The following is a 6341-nucleotide window of genomic DNA, read 5'->3' on the forward strand; positions in this document are numbered from 1 at the left end:
CATAACAACTCCCCGAGAGTTATATAACTGGGCAGTTGAACAAACTGATAAAAATATCACAAAATCAATTTTCTGCTACATATTCACTGAACAGTACAACAAAATGTCAGAAGAACTCGAAGACCTGTATATTAACGCCAAAACAATATTTATTTGTTTATTCGATCTTCGGCAGATACCGTACAGATTAAGTGTAAACTACTTATTGTTATAGTGTTAAAAGTTTATAATTGCTAATTATAACTAGATTTAGTAATATGATAGTCAAAGAGTTCGGAAGTTTCATTAAATTTGCGGCAACATCTATCTACCGGACTATTCCTTCCGTATGCTGTACGGTGCCTATTATAAGAAACCGACTTCTTTTATGGCAGGAATCCATAAAAGAGGTCGGTTTCTTATAATACGAGGAGAAAAATATCTGAAACTCAAAAATTCCACAGTTTTGTGCTTATTCCTGGTGGCAAAGTAGAGACGAAAAGGTATTCTAATTCAGAAGATGAACCAAAAATATTTTCCTTGTATAGAAATAATACGAAATAGCATGCATGAAGATAGTTTTAAGACAAATGTTATACATAAAAATAAATAAATAATTATGTAAAATTCAAATGAAAGGAATGTCAAGAAAGTTTGAATTTAAGTAAAGGAATAAAGCAATGATTTCATTACATCAAACTTATAATATTTTGGTAATACATTTTTCAGTGAAATAAACAAGCATAAGTTTATGAAAATAAATTGATAATTGGCGGAGTTATGGCTTTTTCCCCGAAACCCTTTTTTATTTAAGAGGTTTGCGGTGATCACGATTGAAGACCAATAGATCATCTAAAATCCCAAAATTCAAAAAAATCCATTAGTATATGAGTATTCCTCGTACCTTAACGATTAGTTGAATAAATATTAATTTTTTCCTGCATTCGAGAACGTTTTTAGTAAAAAATCGCTATTTTAAGCTCTTAAAATAGTATTAAAAAGTTCATATCCATGAAGCAAAAATTTTTGAATAAAAACGCTTTTAATCCACCTAACAGTGTGACGAGACATTTGTTATAACTCTTATCAGTCTCTTCGGATATTATATCGTTTGAGAACATTTAGAACTTGATGCTTCGCGATGTTTTGCCTTTCTCATATAAAGAAAGGCTATGCAGTCACTGTAAAAATCGACTTTCTAACCGAGGCCCGGAGGGCCGAGTTTCATACACCATTCGATTCAGTTCGTCGAGATCGGCAAATGTCTGTGTGTGTGTATGTGTGTGTCATTTAAACTCACACAATTTTCTCAGAGATGGCTGAACCTATTTTCGCAAACTTAGTTTCATCTGAAAGGTATAACGCTCCCATAAGCTGCTATTGATTTTTTAGTTGATCCGACTTCCGGTTCCGGAGTTACGGGTTTAAGAGTGCGGTCACACAGCAAATTCCCATATAAACTGGTACCACCATGATGTTCAAATGATGTTCCACAAGGGAGTCATCTCGGACCTTTTATTTTCCTTCTTTATCTGAACGATGTTCACAATAGTATTGAGGTGCCTAAACTTTCTTATGCCGACGACTTCAAATTATTCCACATCATCAAAAGTAGAACTGATCAGGAATTTCTCCAATCACAGCTTGATAATTTTGCTACCTGGTGTATAGCAAACCGAATGATCCTTAACGCCTCGAAATGTTCGGTAATATCTTTCTCAAGGAAACGTTCACTTCTATCGTATGATTATAATTTATCTGGGATAGTTTTAAAAAGAGAAACTGTGGTGAAGGATCTTGGGGTTATGCTGGATTAAAAGCTATCGTTCAAAGAACATATCGCATACATCACCGCGAAAGCTTCCAAAGTTTTAGGTTTCGTATTTCGTGTCACAAAATCCTTTAAAAATATACAGTGCTTGAAATCGGTTTACTGTGCGCTTGTCCGCTCCACCCTTGAGTATGCATCAGTTGTTTGGTCACCATTTTACCAGAATGGTGTACAGAAAATTGAAGCAATCCAACACAAGTTTGTACGCTTTGCCCTTCGTCATCTCCCATGGAATGATCCAGAAAGTTTGCCGAACTACAACAGCAGATGCAATTTAATACAGCTTGATACACTAAGTGTTCGCCGAAATGTCGCTAAAGCTTCATTTGCTTCTGATCTAATGAAAGCCAATATTGATTGTCCAGAGCTTCTTCGGACTCTAAACTTCAACACCAGAAGCCGAAATTTGCGAACCCATAATTTCTTTCATTTACCTGTTTCACGGACTAACTATGGTTATAATGAACCCATTTCCAGCTTCTGTCGCATATTTAATCAATGTAGTGATGTTTTCGATTTTCACCTCTCCCGTTCTGTACTTAACCGTAAATTTAAACGAATCCTATCTAGTTCATAGTATAAGAGTATACCATGTTTGTTTTGTTAGCGTATGTTACCTGTAGAATATCTGTTAGTTTAAGTTGAATATGATGTTATGTGTATCATTAGGATTTGATGTAATCTGTTGATGCGAAAAGATGAGGAGGTTTTATGCCTATTCAAGAGAGAATTTGTTATGTTCTGCTTGAACGGGCTTTTCCCTGCTCCAAACAAACGAAATAAACAAACGAAATGTCATGTAAAACATATTAAAATAGATGTAACATTACTCTAGTTTGCGGTTGTGGATCACTAATGATCAATTAAAGCAGTTTTGACCACATTGGCCACCTATGACGGTTCATGACGCCCCCGGGGAACCCGCCATATTCCAAAGCTAATATCACACCAATTCCCCAACGAATTCTCTACCGATTTTTACAAAATTGATTTCAAATGAAAGATACAGTAATACCGTTGACTGCTGCTGAATTTCATTCGGTTCTGACTCTTGCTTCCGGAGTTACACTGGAATTTCCCATATAAATCGGTACAATCGTAATACCTCAGAGGCTAAAAACCCATGAAATGGTCACCAAATTATTTCTAATCGCGGATCTGGATCACTGATTGCCAATCAAACATTCTTTGAATATATTGTCCACTATCGACGATTCCGGAATTCCGGGCATATTCCACAATTAAAGTTACATCGGTTCTTCGGTGATGACTGAACCGATTTTCTCAAACCAAGTCTCAAAAGGAAGGCAAAATATGCAGTTGAGCATTGCGTCGCCGCCCCTCCCCCCCCCGCCTTACCCTTACACCTCCCTCCCTTATCACTCCCCTGCCCTTGGACCACACTCACGCCCGCATTTCCTTCATCCACCCCGTATACCGAAATAAGATGAAGGATTTCCGACGCATCCTCCACTCCCACTCTACTAACCTCCCATTTCCTCCACTTTCAAACCCATTCCACCAACATTTCAAAATATAATCACATGAAGATAACATTGAACTCATGCTGATTAAGCTAATTAAATATTATTCTTTTGCCATATTCTATATTTCTCATATAGAAAGGTTATTGCTCCAAAAACCGACTTTCTAACCGAGGCCCGGAGGGCCGAGTCTCGTACAACATTCGACTCAGTTCGCCGAGATCGCAAAATGTCTGTGTGTATGTATGTGTGTATGTATGTGTGTGTATGTGCGGATTTGTTAACAAAATGGCCACATCGGTTTCTCGGAGATGGCTGAACCGATTTTTAGAAACTAAGATTCAAATGAAAGGTATAATATTCCCATAGGTTGCTATTGAATTTCATTTTCAACCGACATCTTGTTTCGGATTACGAGTTGAAGAGTATGGTCACAAAACAAAATTTGTTGATTTGTCCACATCGGTTTCTCGGAATTTTCTGAACCGATTTTGACAAACTTGATTTTAAATGAAAGGTCCATCAGTTGCTGTTGAATTTTGTGTGGATCCGAGTTCTGGTTCCTGAATTACGTACGATCACGCAGCAAATCCCGATTCTAACGAATTCTGCGATGAATGTAAAAAGGTGAAAATTTTCCCAAAATGTAAACACAACTGTTGAATTTGTAGATCTAGGTCACCAACAATCATTCAAAGTCTCTTTGGCCACACTGGCCACCATCGACGGATCCGGAAGCATCCAAATTCAGAATAACGGTTATATTGGTTTCTCTAAAATGGCTAGACCGATTTGATCAACTTAGTCTCAAATGAAAGGTCCCCGGAAACAGATATTAAATTCCATCTCTATCCGACTTCCAGCTCCGGAGTTACGGGTTGTGGAGTGCGATCACATAGAAAACTCCGATTCAAACCGATACCGCGATGAATGCAAAAAGGTGCTCTTATATATGCTTACCAAGTGTAATAAGAATGAAAGACATTTCCATAATGTTATATTGTACGAATCAGCTATTAAATCATAGTTTGGAGAAATGAGAAAGGCGCAACTGCACCTCTAGGTGGATTAAAATAGGTTTTCGATAACACATACTACATGGGATAGTGGCAGGACTCAGAAAATCGCTCAAATCAGCATAGGACAACATCAGTGCTAGAAATCTCAAACCAAATCAATCGGAAAGCGAAAAACCTGTTTTTATCCTCCTAGCGGTGCAATTGTGCCTTTCTCAATCATGAACACGTGAATGGTTGCGTTGTTTATATTCATTAAAAGCTTTCAAATGAATATATTACATTTTATTATTATACATGACATGACAAATATACAAGAAAAAATCACTATTCGAGTTCTAAAATTTTGTAAAAGAAAAAACAGCTACATTAATATTAAATTGAAAAAAGGTGCGAAATCGGCAGTCCCAAAAAGTCGATTCTCATAAAAAAAAATTTCGAGGTAACATAAAATCTCGACGTTTCATGCATTTTAAAGATGTTTGGCATCAAAAACGAATTTGATTTCTGAAATTTCATGGGGTCCCCCTTTGAAAAAAAATTTAGTTCCGGCTTATATGGGAATTTCATATGTGACCGGATGGATTAGTCTATATTTCCGGACGCATCCAAGCGATCCGTACGAAATTTTATAGACATCTGTGGGGATACTATAGCTATCATTTGGGACAGTGTTTGTGAAAATCGGCCCAACCATTTCGGGGAAACTGATGTGAGTACGTCAATTTTGAAAGATGGCCGCTTTTCCCGGGCACTTCCGGAACCGTCTATGGTGGTCAATGTAGTCAACGAAAGTTTGGTTGGCCGTCGGTGACCTAGAACAGCAAATTTAAGTTGTTTGAGATACATTTTAGCGAAATTTTTACCTTTTTTGCTTTCATCGGAGTATCGGTTTGAATCGCAATTTGCTATGTGATCGCACGCCACAACCTGTAACTCCGGAACCGGAAGTCAGATCGGGATGAAATTAAATAACCATTTACGAAGGCGCAACACCTTTCATTTGAGACTAAGTTTGGTTGAATCGGTCTAGCCATCTCCGAGAAACCGATGTGACTGTTATTCTGAATTTGGATACTTCCGCCGGGGCTTCCAGAACCGATGATGGTGGCCAATGTGGCCAAAAAGACTTTGAATGGATGTTAGTGACCTAATACTACAAATCAAAGCAGTTGTGGTCATATTTTGGAAAAATTTTCACCTTTATACATTCATTGCAGAATTTATTAAAATCGACATTTTCTGCGTGATCGTGCTCACCACCCTGTAATTCCGGGACCGGAAGTCGGATCCATCAGAAATTCAATAGCAGCCTATGGGAACGTTGTATCTTTCATTTGAGACTAAGTTTGTCAAAATCGGTTCAGCCAGCTCTGAGAAAAATGAGTGACATTTTTGGTCACATACACACACAGACGCACATACACACACATACATACACACGCTCAGACATTTGCCGAACTCGACGAACTGAATCGAATGGTATATGCCACTCGGCCCTCCGGGCCTCCGCTAAAAAGTCGGTTTTCAGAGCAATTGCAATACCTTTCTATTGAGAAAGGCAAAAATTTTACCTTTTTACATTCATCGCAGAATTCGTTAGAATCGAGATTTGCTGCGTGATCGTACGTATCACCCTGTAATTCAGGAACCAGAACTCGGATCCACACAAAATTCAACAGCAGCTGATGGACCTTCCATTTAAAATCAAGTTTGTCAAAATCGGTTCAGAAAATTCCGAGAAACCGATGTGGACAAATCAACAAATTTTGTTTTGTAACCATACTCTTCAACTCGTAATCCGGAACAAGATGTCGGTTGAAAATGAAATTCAATAGCAACCTATGAGAATAGTATACCTTTCATTTGAATCTTAGTTTCTAAAAATCGGTTCAACCATCTCCGAGAAACCGATGTGGACATTTTGTTAACAAATCCGCACATACACACACATACATACATACATATATACATACATGCACACATACATACGCACATACAAACACACATACATACACACAGATATTTTGC

Source organism: Topomyia yanbarensis, chromosome 3, assembly GCF_030247195.1.
Source record: "Topomyia yanbarensis strain Yona2022 chromosome 3, ASM3024719v1, whole genome shotgun sequence".
Lineage (NCBI taxonomy): Eukaryota > Metazoa > Arthropoda > Insecta > Diptera > Culicidae > Topomyia > Topomyia yanbarensis.